Source organism: Pyrus communis, chromosome 17, assembly GCF_041283825.1.
Source record: "Pyrus communis isolate YQ-2024b chromosome 17, ASM4128382v1, whole genome shotgun sequence".
Lineage (NCBI taxonomy): Eukaryota > Viridiplantae > Streptophyta > Magnoliopsida > Rosales > Rosaceae > Pyrus > Pyrus communis.
The window spans coordinates 17,204,280-17,220,804 of NC_142581.1; the positions used below are offsets into that span (position 1 = coordinate 17,204,280).

The window sequence follows — 16,525 nt, forward strand, 5'->3', positions numbered from 1 at the left end:
ATAAAAACAAACATTCACATATATGTATTTTAAAGGAAGCAATTTCTGGAGTTAATAAGCATGTTTAGATATGATCTCATGAATGGAATGCTACTACTTAGATGCGAGAACCAGTGACACCATATGCTTATACCAAGTTCAAACTCCACAATTGAAATACATAACACTCAAGATAGAAGTCAAGGGTTGTAACGGGGCTTGGGGTATGTGGATAACAAAGAAGGGATATGGAAAACAAAGGTTCTTAAAGAAATATTGAGCAAGGCAATTGAATCAACTTAGAATTCACTTTTGAATGAAAAACTCAACTTTTGAACAAAAAGGGAGAATTTAGACAATTTAGGGCCAGAATTGGTGTTTTGAACCCTTTCTTCAATCACTCATTCTTTCATTTTTTTTTTCAAGCTCTTTTTTTTTTTTTTTTTTTTTTTCTTCTTTTTCTTTTGAATCTCAAAATATACATATAAACGTAAGAACAACTTTTACTCCCCCACACTCATTTTCTTGCATAATGTAACTCAAAAGGAATTCATTTAAGTCATGCTCACTATACTTTAAGAACAAGGGTATAGGAAAGTCCTACTCTAGGCTAGGTAAGGGGTGATGTGGTTAGCAAAGAAAATAGGCTAAACGAGGCTCAACGGGGTTAAAACTAATATATACGAAATATGGGAAGTAAGGCTATTTGGCTATGGTGGCACTACACAACTTCATCTTGATATATGTTATGCAAATCAATGTCATGCTTTGAATGAAACGGATATAAGTTCTAGCATTTAGTTCTATCATGATACAATTGCATTCTAAGTAGCAACCAAGCAAGGAATAATGAGATCATGCAACAACTTTAGAAAACAAAGAATCACAGAAAATAACTCTCCAAAGAAGGTAATGGCTCGAGTCTCACAGGGTTGTAGCGTTTGTTTGAGTTCCTTCCTTCAAGCATGTTACAAAAACGAAAATTTTTTTTTATTTATTTTTATTTATTTTTTAATTTTTTATGATTGCATGTGAAGTCATACATTATAACCATATCCAAGCATATACCAAGAGTAAATCAAAACTTTTCTCTATGTTTATAACTCTTTTTAACCGTCATGCAATTACAAACCAAATCCTTATCATTGTGTTTGAAGGTACCCTAAGACACAAACACACAAAAACGACTCAAAACACTCTTTTTAGGCTTTTTAAAACATGTTTTTCAAATTTTTATGTGATTTTCGGAGTTATAAAAACAAAACATATTAAAACACTCTAAAACAACTTAAAAAAAACACCTTAAAACAGCAAGGAACAACATTTGAAGTTATGGGTGATAAAATCCCACGAATTTGCATTAAATATACTTAGTTACCCCCCCACACTTAAATCAAACATTGTCCTCAATGTTTTAAGCATAGATTCACACAAAACATAAGTAAACACATAAAAAGCAATTTAAACATACTAAACATGGCAGAATGTAATTAACAAAGAGAAGAGTTTAGGGACGCAAATCTGGTTATGGAGTGTAAATTCCCTCTTCTCCTTGGTAATTGGATTGAGGCTTTGATCATAGTGACTCCACAGGCTTACTCTTGAACTGGTTTCCGCCCATCATTGATTTTCCTTTGTGCTACTCTTGAACTGGGCAGCAGGATTCTTTTGGTCTTCCCCGAAGGTCTGAGCTTACCCCTTTGGTCTGTTTCTTTGTTCAATCTTTCCAATTCGTATTGAAAAGGGTTGGAGGATAACTCAGCCTATGTTTGTCTCCACATGCTTCAATGTATCATTTTCACTTGCCTTACTCGCTTCCCTTTGCAGAAGTGGTCCCTTCTCTGGAAGTGTATCAACCGTTGAAGATGACTACTCGAGAGCAACGCTAGGTAAGCAATCAGGAATAGATTCTAGGCAGTTGGCTCCAACTCGGAAGACTGACTCCAAGTGCCGGCTGATTGCTTCTTTCACTTTGCCATGCGAGTAAGAACAAGGACAAAGAAAAAGACAGGGAAAGAGCATGATATGAGATACTTTTGCTTTTGACCTTGATGATATGAGATACCTTTGCTTTTGAAGAAGCAGTGAATGAATCAGCACATGTATTTGTTGTGCTGCTTCCTCCTGGGTCATCTGTACTCCAGGCATCTGGTATCATCTTTGGGGAAGAAGAAAAAATTGAGTAATTCGAAAGGCTTTGCTGGGAGTGCGCCCTCAGAGGTGAGGGAGAGTTGGGCATTTTCTTCAAGTCTGCCTTGCCATAAAAGACGAAGGTCGACATATATAGAGATAATATCAAGTGGTGGTACTGTTCTTTTACCTTTGTCGACAACGTTTTGATCCCGCAAATCCGGCTTTTTGAAATAGTGGCGCCTCTTCGATTTCTGAACGACGCCCCTTCGATTTCTGAGCAGGCGCCCCTTTGCTTTCTGAACGACACGTAGTAGTGCGGATGCGGCTCCTTTTGACAAAGCTGCACGCGTTTTCTGAAAAGCAGAGAAAGCGTCGCCGGACTTTGCGCTTGTCGCCTAAAGATGTGTAGTTGCGATGATGGCCTTCACGTGTTTTCTGAAAAGAAGAAATCTTTTGACAAAGTTGAACACATCTTCTGAAAAGCCGAGAAAGCGTCGCCAAAATTACGCCGGAAATTCCGGCTTTTTGAATCGGTGGACGCGTCGCCTTGGCTTTTTTTATTGAGCTATCAATCACCACAACAAACACACTCTGAAGATTTCCCATTCTTGAAAATCGACTCCGGCCCTTCGAAATCTAACTCCATCCCTTCTCTTTGAACACTTTTGAAAAATGGCAAACTCATCGAACCTTAGCTTGGAATTGAGCCTTAGCAGTGATACGGGCGCGCCGCGTCAAGGTAACGTATGGCGCCCTTCTTTCTTTTCTTCTAACGGTCCTCTCACAGGTGAAGATTCCGTGATGCAGGACGCCACAACAGCTACAATAGTAGCTAGGAACCTCCTCACTCCGAAAGATAGTAGGCTGCTGTCAGGACGGTCCGATGAGTTGGCCGTTCAAGAGTCCCTCGCACTTAGTGTTCAGTGTGCGAGTTCTGTGTCCAACATGGGCCAACGCCTGCTTGCCCGCTCCCGTCAGGTGGAATCATTGATGGCAGAGGTGGAAAGTCTTAAGCAAGAGATCCAGCAGCTTAAGTACGAGAATAGAAGTTTGCATGTGCTTGCAAATAACTATTCGTCAGGCATGAAGAGGAAGCTTGATGAACTGCAAGAGTTTGAAAGTCGGATTCAAAGTGACCGTCAAAGGTTTTCGTCTTTCCTCCAGAGGCACCTTTTTCCTGGATCATCGAGCGCTTGGCCAAGTATTGAGGCCTGGAATGCTCTAGCTCCGATGCCTCCCGCTTCTCTGCCTTCCGCTCCGATGCCTTCCGCTTCGATGCCTTCCGCTCCGACGCCTTCCGCTCCGACGCCTCGTAGTGGGGCTTCGGGTAAACATCCTTTGTGAAGGCTCCATCTTTCTCCATGTTTAGTATCTTTTTTTTTTTTTTTTTTTTTTTTTTTTTTTTTTTTTTTTGTAATCAAATCGGAGATCAATGGACAACTTTATTTTATTCAGTGTATTGGGTTGCCTCCCAAGTAGCTCTTGCTTTAACGTCTTCCAGCCGGACAGTACCTCTGTTCAAGCTTGACTAGGTTCCACGGCATGGAGGGGTACCTCCTCCACGACATGCTTCTCAAACATCTCGTAATAGGGCTTCAATCGATGCCCATTCACTTTGAATTCTTGCTGCGTCCTTGAACTTTTGATTTGCACTGCACCATGAGGGAAAACATTAGTGACAATAAAAGGACCAACCCATTTGGAACGCAACTTACCCGGAAACAACCGAAGGCGAGAATTGAACAACAACACTTTCTGCCCAATAGAGAACGTCTTGGCACGAATCATCTTGTCATGAAATGCCTTTGTTTTCTCCTTGAAAAATCCGGGCATTCTCATATGCTTCATTTCGGATTTCATCAAGCTCACATAATTGAAGCTTCCTATGTAAACCTGCGGCATCAAGGTCCATATTGAACGTTTTGACGGCCCAATGTGCACGATGCTCTAGTTCGACGGGAAGATGGCATGGCTTCCCATAGATGAGCCGAAAAGGTGACATCCCAATGGGGGTTTTGTAGGCAGTGCGATACGCCCACAATGCATCGTTTAAGCGCAAACTCCAATCCTTCCTTGTAGGCCCCACGGTCTTCTCAAGAATCTGCTTGATTTCCCTATTCGAAACCTCGGCTTGCCCGCTCGTTTGAGGATGATAAGGTGTGGCCACCTTATGTGTGACATTGTATTTCTTGAGCAACGCCTCGATGGTTCGATTACAAAAATGGGAACCTCCATCACTGATTAGCACTCGTGGCATTCCAAACCTTGCAAAAATGTTAGTTTTCACAAAATCTGCAACCACTCGAGAATCATTAGTTCGGGTGGCTTTTGCTTCCACCCATTTCGACACATAGTCCACAGCAAGCAATATATAAAGAAACCCATGTGACGAAGGAAAGGGACCCATAAAATCAATACCCCAAACATCAAAGATTTCAACACTAAAAATGGGGGTTTGCGGCATTTGCTGTTTAGGACCAATATTGCCCGTTCTTTGGCATCTATCACAAGACATGCAAAATGTTCTAGCATCCCTAAAGATGGTAGGCCAATAGAAACCACATTCTAACACCTTAAGTGCTGTTCTTTGAGTGCCAAAGTGTCCCCCACAAGCATAAGTGTGACAAAAGGTTAGAATAGCATTAAACTCAGAATCGTGCACACACCTACGTATAACTTGGTCAGGGCAATATTTCCATAAATACGGGTCATCCCACACATAAAACCGTGCCTCTTTCTTCAATTTATCACATTGGTGTTTAAGTAATTCACTAGGAACATGTTTAGACACCAAATAATTCACCAAATCAGCATACCACGGTTCACTTACCTTGACGGACATCAGTTGCTCATCTGGGAACGTCTCTATGATAGGCACGGCATCCTCCTCATGCAACATACGGCTCAAGTAGTCAGCCACCACGTTTTCACTTCCTTTCTTGTCCCGGATTTCGATATCGAACTCTTGGAGAAGAAGCATCCAACGAATGAGTCGTGGTTTGGCCTCCTTCTTGGTGAACAAATACTTCAATGCTGCATGGTCAGTATAAATAATAACTTTAGTACCAAGCAAATAAGAACGAAATTTATCTAAAGCAAATACAACAGCAAGAAGTTCTTTTTCAGTGGTAGAATAATTCAATTGTGCATCATTTAAAGTCCGAGAGGCATAATAGATAACATGCTGCCTCTTTTCCTTCCTTTGTCCCAAAACAGCTCCTAATGCATAATCGGAAGCATCGCACATAAGCTCAAAAGGAAAGCTCCAATCCGGTGGAACTATGATAGGGGCCAAAGTTAGTGTTTCTTTGAGGTGATTGAACGCCTTCTCACACTCCTCGTTGAAGTCAAACGCCACATCTTTCTGGAGGAGACGGCAAAGAGGGTTTGAGATCTTGGAGAAGTCCTTGATAAATCGCCTATAAAATCCTGCATGACCAAGAAACGAACGAACCTCTCGAACCGAAGTAGGAGAGGGTAAGTAGCGTATAAGATCTATTTTCGATTTATCCACTTCAATTCCTCTTTCTGAAACAATATGCCCTAGAACTATGCCTTGTCTAACCATAAAGTGACATTTTTCCCAATTAAGCACAAGGTTAGTTTCTACACATCGTTTCAAAATCATTGTGAGATTTTCCAAACAACCATCAAATGAATCACCAAACACACTGAAATCATCCATAAATACCTCAATAATCTTTTCCACAAAATCTGAAAAGATACTTACCATACACCTTTGAAACGTGGCCGGAGCATTGCATAAACCAAAAGGCATGCGACGATAAGCAAAAGTACCAAAGGGGCATGTGAAAGTTGTCTTTTCTTGGTCATCCGGCGCTATGACAATCTGATTATATCCAGAATAACCATCAAGGAAACAATAAAAAGAATGACCGGCTAACCTTTCAAGCATTTGATCAATGAACGGCAAAGGGAAGTGGTCCTTCCTTGTGGTGGCGTTGAGCTTCCTATAATCAATGCACACTCGCCAACCTGTTTGGATACGGGTTGGCACAAGCTCATTCTCAGCATTCTTCACCACTGTCACTCCGGACTTCTTTGGAACACATTGCACCGGTGACACCCAACGACTATCAAAGATCGGATAAATCACTCCACAATCAAGAAGTTTGATAATCTCCTTTTTCACAACTTCCATCATTGGAGGGTTGAGACGGCGCTGAGCCTCTCGAGTTGGTTTAGCCCCCTCCTCTAGAAGTATGCGATGCATGCACGTAGTCGGGCTAATTCCCCTAATATCGGCCAAAGTCCATCCAATGGCCGTGTTGTGCTCTTTCAACACTCGAATCAACTTCTCCTCCTCTATGGTCGTGAGTGATGAGGAGACAATGACGGGCAATGTCTCGTTGTCTCCCAAGAAGACGTACTTTAAATGATCGGGCAACGGTTTAAGCTCAAGTACGGGTCCCTGAATCACTGAGGGTAACAACTTATTAGTGGAAACTGAAATTGAAATTGGGTTAGAAGGCTTACCAAAGTGTTGTGGCAATGACTCAAGTGCAGCGACCATCTCGGCCTCATCTTCACTTCTAGGCACGGCAAAACCAGATTTTTGCCCAATTCCTTGTGCAATTGTTGTTTCAAGTGTATCCCTCTCCAAAGAATCGAGAAATTCCTGTGCCAAATCATCAATTATATCAATAGAAAAGCAAGAATGATCGTCCTTAGGAAATTTAATACTTTCAGAAAGATTGAAATCAATGACTTCCCCATCAAATTCCATCGTTAACGTTCCTTTAAACACATCTATCTTGGTGCGGGCTGTCTTCATGAAGGGCCTCCCTAATAAAATCGGCAATGGGGTGGAATGGGGTGAATCCTCCATGTCAAGCACGTAGAAATCCACTGGGAAGATCAAATTATTCACCTGCACTAAGACATCTTCCAATACGCCATTTGGATAGGCATTAGATCTATCGGCCAACTGAATAATCACACCATCATTTTTCAATTCACCAAGGTTCATTGAGGCATAAATAGAGTATGGCATGACGTTAATTGAAGCTCCTAAGTCTAACATAGCATGTTCGAACTTAGTTTACCAATAATACAAGGGATTGTAAAGCTACCTGGATCTTTGCATTTAGGTGGTAGTTTCCTTTGTAGCACTGCAGACACATTCTCACTTACCTAGACCACCTCCTTGTTTGAAATCCTCTTCCTCGTTGTGCAAAGCTCTTTTAAGAACTTGGCATACTTAGGGACTTGCTTGATTGCATCAAGGAGCGGAATGTTGACTTGAACTTTCCTAAAGGTTTCCAGAATGTCCTTTTCACTCTCCTCCTTCTTTGATTGCCTAAACCTGCTAGGAAAGGGCACGTTTAGTGGAATAGAACTTGACAAAGTCAAATTTGGACTTACCTTAGGTGTGTTGGACAGTTTTGGCACAATAAGGGGTTGCGGCAAAGTTTCTTTCACCCTTGCCGTGGCCTTCTTTGCTTGTTCCTCCTCTTCTTATAGCAACATGTCCTCTTCTTGACTTGTTTTGGACGGCCTTGGGGTGGTTCCGACCTCCTTACCACTTCTCAAACTTATGGCGTTTGCAGATTCGAATCCTCCTTTCGGAGTCACCTGCGTTGAACTTGGTAACTTGCCTTGTTCTCTATTAAATTGCCCCATGAATTCAGCCATTTGTCCCAGTTGTCTCTTCAACTCCTTCACCTCTTGAGCTTGAGTCTGCACCTCATTGGCGTAATTGTGCATGTCCTTTGTTTGTTTTTCTTGCCCCTGCGCCAATGTAGTTAGCAATTGAATAACTTGAGAATTATCAAAAGACGAACCTGAGTTGTTTTGGGACGATGGTGGTTGGTTGGATTGGTATGGTCGCGGGAATCCAGGTGGGTTTTGTTGAAATCCCCTTTGTGGTGCAGATTGTTGGGCAGGTTGTTGTGCATCTCTCCATCTGAAATTTGGGTGGTCTCTCCAACCTGGATTATATGTGTTAGAATATGGATCGTTCCTCGGTTGGTTTTGATTCCCATAGCCTATGGCATTGGCAGATTCCCATCCCCCATTCTCTATTAATTGAGGGCATGTCTCGGATGGATGCCCTTGCATTGTACACACGCCACACACTTGGTTTTCTTGTGATTTTGACCCCTTGACAACCTGAGACACGAGAGAAGTAAGATTAGCCAATTGTGACTGAATATCAGAAATTGCACTTACCTCATTCACACTTTGTTGTCGTGGCCCTTCTCTTTGTCCAACACCTTCATATTGTTGTGCATTTAGAGCACGGTTTGCAATTAGGGTCTTGGCTGCCATAGGTGTTTTGTCCACCAATGCACCTCCGGCCGAAGCATCGAGCATTTGCCTTTCAATGGGAAGAAGGCCCTCATAGAAGTATTGAAGGAGAAGCTCCTCCTTCATTTGATGTTGAGGACATGATGCAACAAGGGTTTTAAAACGCTCGTAGTATGCCGGAAAAGATTCTCCTTGACTTTGTTGGATTCCGCTAATTTTCTTCCTCAAGAGAATGACTTTTGAAGTAGGGAAGAACTTCTCCAAGAAGGCTCTCTTCATGCTCTCCCAAGAAGTAACGGTCCCGGGTGCCAATTCATAAAGCCAATCCTTAGCCTTTTCCACAAGAGAGAATGGAAAAGCCTTCATCATCAGAATGTTCCCATCGACATTTATGGGTGTCATGCTCGAACAAACAACCTCGAACTCCTTGAGATGCTTGTTGGGATCTTCCATGGAAAGCCCATCGTACTTCGGAATGTGGTGCAACAAGCTTGACTTCAATTCGAATTCATCGGTCTTGCCTTGGGCAGCCGCGGGGTATTGAATGCAAAGAGGGGCTGTATTGGCCAAACCTGAGGCAGAAAGCTCTTTAATGGTTCGATTGTCCACGGCCATGGTTGGTACTTCCTCTTTAACCCAATCCGTGGCTTCCTCTTCTACTTCAGGTTCGGGACTAGGAGAATTAAACTCTTGCAATTTCTTGTTCCTTCTCAAAGTCCTCTCGAAATCACCGTCAAAGTCAGAGATATGCTCACGAACAGGTTGTGAGCTACGGGTCATAAACTAGTACCTACACACAAAAGTAAACAAGATAAGTAACCAACTTAATAGACTTGGCACAAGTAAGAAAACAAGTTGCCACACACGGCACAAAAACACATACACACGGTGCAAAAAAAAATTAAAACAAAACAGAAACTAAACAATTTAAACAAGACTCAAGACAAGGGATTAGCAACTTTGCCAATCCCCGGCAACGGCGCCAAAATTTGATGCGATATTTATACGCACACAAACTAAACCCTATTTGTGACAATTGTAGTAATGATGTAAGTAGGGATCGTTCTAACCGGGGATTAACTAGGGATGCTAAACACTTGACTCAAATAAAACTAACTTTTTAAAACACTAAGACAAACTAAAAGACTCAAAACAAGTTCAAAAGACTCCAAATACTTAAAAACATAAAATAAGACAAATCAAATGATTAAGACTTAACAAAATAGGGGGGGGATTGTGGTTGGACGAGATTAAATTAAACGGAAAGATTATAATTTAAAACAGATAGTAAAGATGAATGTGATGAAAATATGGATGATGGAATAGCTAAGGGGTTCTTCTCCACACATGTTACACTTGCATACAAGATTGATTTTCGGTTGGTCTTTCGATAAATTATGAAACTCAATGCTCCAAGTTAATTAGGTCCGCTTAAATTAACTTTCAGATTTCCCTAGATTCGTTGGATTGAATGGAATACGCATTACAACCAAATTATTCTTAATCAAAGTCCCTAACTATGGAATACGCATGATAGAGACATTCAACAAAGATCATCAAGTTCAATGAAAATTATAAGTGTTGACGAGGCATTCGTTACTATGGAATACGCATGAAACTTATGCCAAGAATTCATTTAACGCGATTGTTTATAAGCAACCTCCACTACTTGTGAATATAAGTTCGTAACTATTAGGTGAAACTCACTTATATTCTAGCGTCATATTCATTCAAACAGTTAAACAAATTGAATCCACAACTTATGAAATTCCAACCAAAAGTAATCAATTCATATTGTAAGCATAAACATGTATTTTGAATCACCCCCTAGCTAAAGGGGGGTTTAGTTCCTCATAACTTTGAAATCAAAGAAACACCTAAACATTCCAACAACTCAAACTTGAATTGTATGAACGTTTAGGCACTCTTCTCTTCGATTACAAAACAAAGAAAATTTAATTTAAACATTGAAATCAAAGAAACACCTAAACATTCCAACAACTCAAACTTGAATTGTATGAACGTTTAGGCACTCTTCTCTTCCTCGTTGTTGTAGCACAAGGTCTAAGGTGAGCTTTGGGGATTATGTGAAGTGTTTTGGAGGGATGGGAAGTGGTTGGATAGTGGCTGCAATGGAGGATAAAAACTGCACAGATTGGAAGGATATGCACGGCAATGGATGTGTATTTGTGTTGTGTGTTGTGTTGTGAAATGAATGAATGAATTGTGGCTAGGTTGCATGCTTATTTATAGGTAAATGAGAGGGAACATGATAGCTTGGAATAGGTGGAAATGTGGCTGCAAGTTTGGTGAATGATTATGAGTGAATGCATGTGAATGTGGCTAGGTTGGAAAGCTGGAATTTCTGGAATTGTAATGTACCCCACGGCATTGATTGTGTTTGAGTGTTGTGGCTGCAATGTTTGTTGGTTAAAGATGCATGTGGATGTATTATACAATGGGAAAGTATGTGATTGACAATTAGGGTGAATGGTGGCTGCAATGATGAAGTGTGATGGCTGAAAATGCAAGGGAAGTGCACGACATTTATTAGTTTTAGGTGCATGTGGCTGCATTGTTGTGCAATGATGGAGGAATAAGTGCATGTGGTTGAATTGGTGATGAATGTGCATGTCAAAGAATGGATTTGGCTGCAATGGTGTGTAATTGGGCTAGGTTTTAAGTGCATGAAATGGACCCAAATTGCTCCCCCTTGCATGGCAAGGAATGGTGTTTGTGTTGAGCCCATGGCAAGGTGTTATGTAATTGGGTTAGGGCCATTTTTTTGTATCCTCAAGTGCATACAAGGCCTTCAATTTCATCCAACACTTGGGCTCCAAGCATAAGCTATCTATCCTTAGCCCAATAGTGCTCCAAAAGGCCCCAAAACACTCCACAATGCATCCTTTCGCCAAAACACGTCTTTCGATCCTGAAAACACACAAAAGAAACATAAAGGACTAAACTAACTAAAGAAACATAACGTAAATGTACGAGAACAAGCCATTTAAGTCGCATGAATATGGTCCTATCAATTAGGGAGGCCTACTTAATTCGCATGCTTGAATTTGGTGCTAGAATATAAGGGTGTTTCACATAATCGTCATAAACTTATATTCACAAGTAGTTAAGGTTGTTTTCACAATCATGTTAAGTAAATTCCTAGCATGAGTATCATGATGTCATAGTTACAAGTGCTTTGTCAATACTTATGATTTCTATTGAACGTAATGATCTTTGACCGTATCTCTATTATGATGTCATGTAGGGGACTTTTGAAGAATGCTTTGGGTTGTCGTATGATGTCATCCAATCCACTAACTTAAGGGAAATCTGAGGGTTAATTAGTGATGTCACGGTTAATCTGGGGTGTTGAGGTTCACGGTTTATCGGAAAAGCAACTGGAAATCAATTTATGTTTGAATGTATCATGTGTGGAGAAGTATCCCTTGGCTATCCCATCATCCATTGGTTTTTCTTAAATTCGTCCAAAATCTGTTTTAAAGTTTTAACTTACTTGGTTTCTTTTAAATTCGTCCAAAATCAAAACCCCTTTTCTTACTTGTTCCAAATCTGTCCAAAAGAGTCTTTTTGAGTCTTTTGAGTCAAAACTAATTGTATTTTCGTCCAAATTGAGTCCTAGAGTCTAAATTGAGTCTTTTTGGTTGTTTTGAGTTGTTTTGAGTCTTTAAAGTTTGTTTTGAGTCTTTTGAGTTTATTTAAAGTGTTTTAAAGCCTATTTTCACATCTTTAAGTCAATTTTCATTAGATTAGCAATCCTTCCTAATCCCCGGCCTAGAACGATCCCTACTTATATCTATACTACAATTGTCAAAAAGATGGTTTAATTTGAGTGCTATCTTTTATCACATCAAAATGCCGCAAACACCCATCTTTAATGTCGAAATTTTTGATGTTTCGGGCATTGATTTCATGGGCCCTTTTCCTTCTTCATATGGTTTCACTTATATTTTGCTTGCGGTTGATTATGTCTCAAAATGGGTGGCAGCAAAGGCCACCCGTACTAATGATTCTAGAGTTGTTGCAGATTTTATCAAAACTAACGTCTTTGCTAGATTTTAGTGATGGAGGATCTCATTTTTGCAATCGTACCATCGAGGCGTTGCTCAAGAAATATCAAGTCACACATAAGGTTTCAACACCTTGTCATCCTCAAACCAATGGCCAAGCCAAGGTGTCTACTAAAGAAATCAAGCAAATCTTGGAGAAAACCGTTGGGCCAACAAGAAAAGATTGGAGCTTGCGTTTCGAGGATGCATTGTGGGCTTATCGAACGGCTTACAAAACACCCATAGGGATGTCACCATTTCGGCTAGTCTATGGCAAACCATGCCATCTCCCTGTGGAGTTAGAACATGATGCGGAATATATAAGCACACAAATTAAAACCCTCTTTTGACAATTGTAGTATATGAATAAGTAGGAATCGTTCTAGACCGGGGATTAGGAGGGATTGCTAAATCACTTGAAAACTGACTCAAAAACGTAAAACAAAAAACACTAAACTAGACTCAAAGAATGCAAAACTAAACACTTAAAACACTAAAACAAATCAAAAGACTCAAAACAGCACCAAAACACTCAAAACTGCCTTAAAAACACAATCTGGGCAATTTTGAGCACTTACACTAACTTGGACGAATTTGGGTAATAACTTGAATCAAAACACTTAGAAACACAAACTAAGACACTTTCTAACTAAATTGGACACTAAAGTAAATGGGGATTTAGTTTTTGATGAAATTAAACAAAGTGCACAGATTGTAATTAAAACAAATTGTAAAGATGAATTTGATGAAAATATGGATGGAGCGCTAGCTAGAAGGTTCTTCTCCACACATGTCACACTTGCATACAAGATGATTTTCAGTTGGTCTTTCGATGAATCATGAAACTCAACACCCCGGGTTAATTAGGTTCGCTTAAATTAACCTTCAAGTTCTCCTTAAGTTAATGAATTGGATGGGACAGCGCATACACAATTCAAAACATTCTCCAAAAGTCCTTTACGTGAAAAGCACAATAAAGATACAATCAAAGATCATTAAGCAACATGAAAACTATAAGTGTTGACGAGGCATTTGTTACTATGATGAGCATGAAACTAGTGCCAAGAATTCATTTAACGCGATCGTTTATAAGCAACCTCCACTACTTGTGAATATAAGTTTGTAACTATTAGGTGAAACTCACTTATATTCTAGCATCATATTCATGCATGAAAACTAAGCGTGCACTCTCAATAAACATACACAAATAAGTTATCAATCAAGCAGTAAAACAAATTGAATCCACAACTCATGAAATTCCAACCAAAGGTAATCAATTCATATTGCAAGCATAAACATGGTTTTGAATCACCCCCTAGCTAACTAGGGATTTAGCCTCTCATGTTCACAGAAAGAGAAACAAAATTGAAATTAAACGTAAAGAACAAAAGATTGATTACACCTAGAACGCCCAATGATTCCACTTGATTACACCTAGAACGCCCAACGAATCCACTTTGAATTTCTGCACGTTTCAAGCTCCTCTTTCTCCTTTCTTCTTGCTGCGGCAGAGAAGGTTTTATGGATTTTTGGATGTTTTTCTGGTTTAGGGATGGGGTTATGGGGATATGGTGGTGCGGCAGAGAGGTGGGATGATTTATGGAAGTGTGGATCGATGGTTTGAAGTGGCTGCAATGGTGGGAAGGTGGCTGGAATGGATGGAGAAAGTTGCGGCAAAGGGAGAGAATGAGATGGTGGCTGCGGCTTAGAGGGCTTAGGGTGAATGATGAAGAGAATGAATGAATGAATAGGCTCTAGGGTGAAATAATGGGTTCGGCTGAGATGTGGAATTAGGGTTATTCAAGAATGGATGGGAGTTGCGGCTGATATGGGATGATGAATGAATCAAAAGTTGAAACCTAGGGTGCGGCTAAGCTTTAGTTTATATAGGGTTTCAGAAAATAAAACCCTAGCTTATTAAAATTAAATCAAAGGCTTCTAGAATCAGGAAATTAAATCAGAAAATTAAAAGGAAATTGGTTAATAGGTGCAGCTAGGGTTTAGTTTAGGAGAGAAATAGGTTTAAGTTCAGAAATTAAAGGGAAAGTGGCTGCAAGGTGCGGCTAAGAAAAGGGTTAGGGTTTAGGTGCATAAAAGGGGACAAAAATGCCCCCCCTTGCACGGCAAGGGAAGGGGAGAAGGGGAAAGGCCACGGGAAAGGTTGGAAAGTGGGCTAGGGCCTTTGTTTTGTGTCCTAAAGTGCATACAAGGCCTATAAAGTGGCTAGAAAATACGGACGTTTAAGATTAGGAAAGGTTACCAAAATGGGAAACCTAGGGTTAACTTTCCTACTTCAAGTAGGAATCCTTGTTGGAGTAGGAATCCTCCTTTGAGTAGGAATTCATCGTTGGAGTAGGAATTCATCATTTCTTCAAGTCTTCAACTCATTCATTCCTCTTTTGCTCCAAAAGACTCCAATTTGCATCTTCTTGCACACTTTGGCTTTATAATCTGAAAATGCACAAAAGTGACTTTAAACACTAAAATAACTAAGGAAACACAACATAAGTGCACGAGAACAAGCTAATTAAGTCGCATGAATATGCTCCTATCAGAACACAAGGCACATTGGGCGATCAAGACATTCAACATGGACAAAGATGCGGCTGGAATTCGTAGGAAGCTTCAATTGAATGAACTTGAGGAGATTAGGCTTGAAGCTTATAAGAATGCTTGCATTTACAAGGAGAAGACCAAGGCTTTCCATGACAAGATGATCCGTAGCAAAACATTCTCTATAGGGCAAAAAGTTTTACTTTTTAATTCTCGCCTTTGTGTATTTCCCGGTAAGTTACGTTCTAAGTGGATTGGGCCATTTGTTGTTACTAATGTTTTTCCACATGGTGCAGTTCAAATCCAAAGCTTGAGGAATGGCCAAGAATTCAAGGTGAATGGGCATCGTTTGAAGCCATATTATGCAAATGTTGAAAGGCGGATTGTGAAGGATGTCACCCTCCATGTCGTGGGTTCCAATTGATGCTAAGAAGAACGTTCGTCCAACTGCAAGACGTTAAAGCAAGCACTTCTTGGGAGGCAACCCATGCATTCAACTAGAGAGGACTTAGGCAATCCAACAATTTATTCCAAACAATCAGATTTGCGTTCCTAACTCTCTCTTTCTTTATTGTTTTTATTTCGTCATGTTAGTTAGTTTATGTTGTTTGTTTGAATGAGAGTCTTTGTTTGAAACATTGAGGACAATGTTTGATTTAAGTGTGGGGGGGTAAACAAGCTATTTTTGCATGATTTTCGTGGGATTTTATCACCTATCACTTCTAATGTTGTTTCTCACTGTTTTTAAGTGTTTTTAGTGTGTTTCGAAGTGTTTTTATGTGTTTGGATCAGAAAATCCGAAAATTTACAAAAAAAAAATTGCAAAAGACTTTTGAAAAACCCAAAAAGAGTTGTTTTAAAGTTGTTTTTGTGTGTTTGCTTGTGTCTTAGGGTACCTTCCAATTCAATGATGAGGATTTGGTTTTTAATTGCATGACTATTAAAGAATGTTGTAAACATGGATGGAAGTTTGATTACGCTTTGGTTTATGCTTGGTCATAGTTATAGTTTACAAATTCACATGTAATCACAAAGAAAAAAATTAGTTTTTGTAACATGCTTGAAGGAAGGAACTCAAACTAACGCTACATCCTTGAGAGACTTGAGCCTAAAACGTTCTTTGGAGAGTATAATCTGTGATTTCTTGTTTTCTAAAGTCGTTGCATGATCTCATCATTCTTTGCTTGGTTGCTACTTCGAATGCATTTCATCATTATAGTTCCAAATACTAGAACTCATGCCCATTTCATTCAAAGCATGATATTGATTGCATAACATACAATAAGATGAAGTTGTTTAGTTAAGCCAAAGCCAAAAAGCCTAACCCTTTTGCATAAGTATTGTAGGATTACCCCTTTTGAGCCTTTTCAAGCCTATTTTCTTTGTTAACCACATTATCCGTACCTAGCCTAGATTAGAACTTTCCATACCCTTGTTCTTAAAGGATAGTGAAGCATGACTTAGAATGAATTCCTTTTGATCAACATATTGCAGAAAACAAGTGTGGGGGAAGGTAATAG

At 39.9% G+C, this 16,525-nt stretch overlaps 1 pseudogene; it reads right to left on the reverse strand.

The window, feature by feature from the left end:
- LOC148689548 (uncharacterized) overlaps nucleotides 1-16,525 on the reverse strand; it is a 95,185-nt pseudogene that overhangs the window by 12,170 nt on the left and 66,490 nt on the right.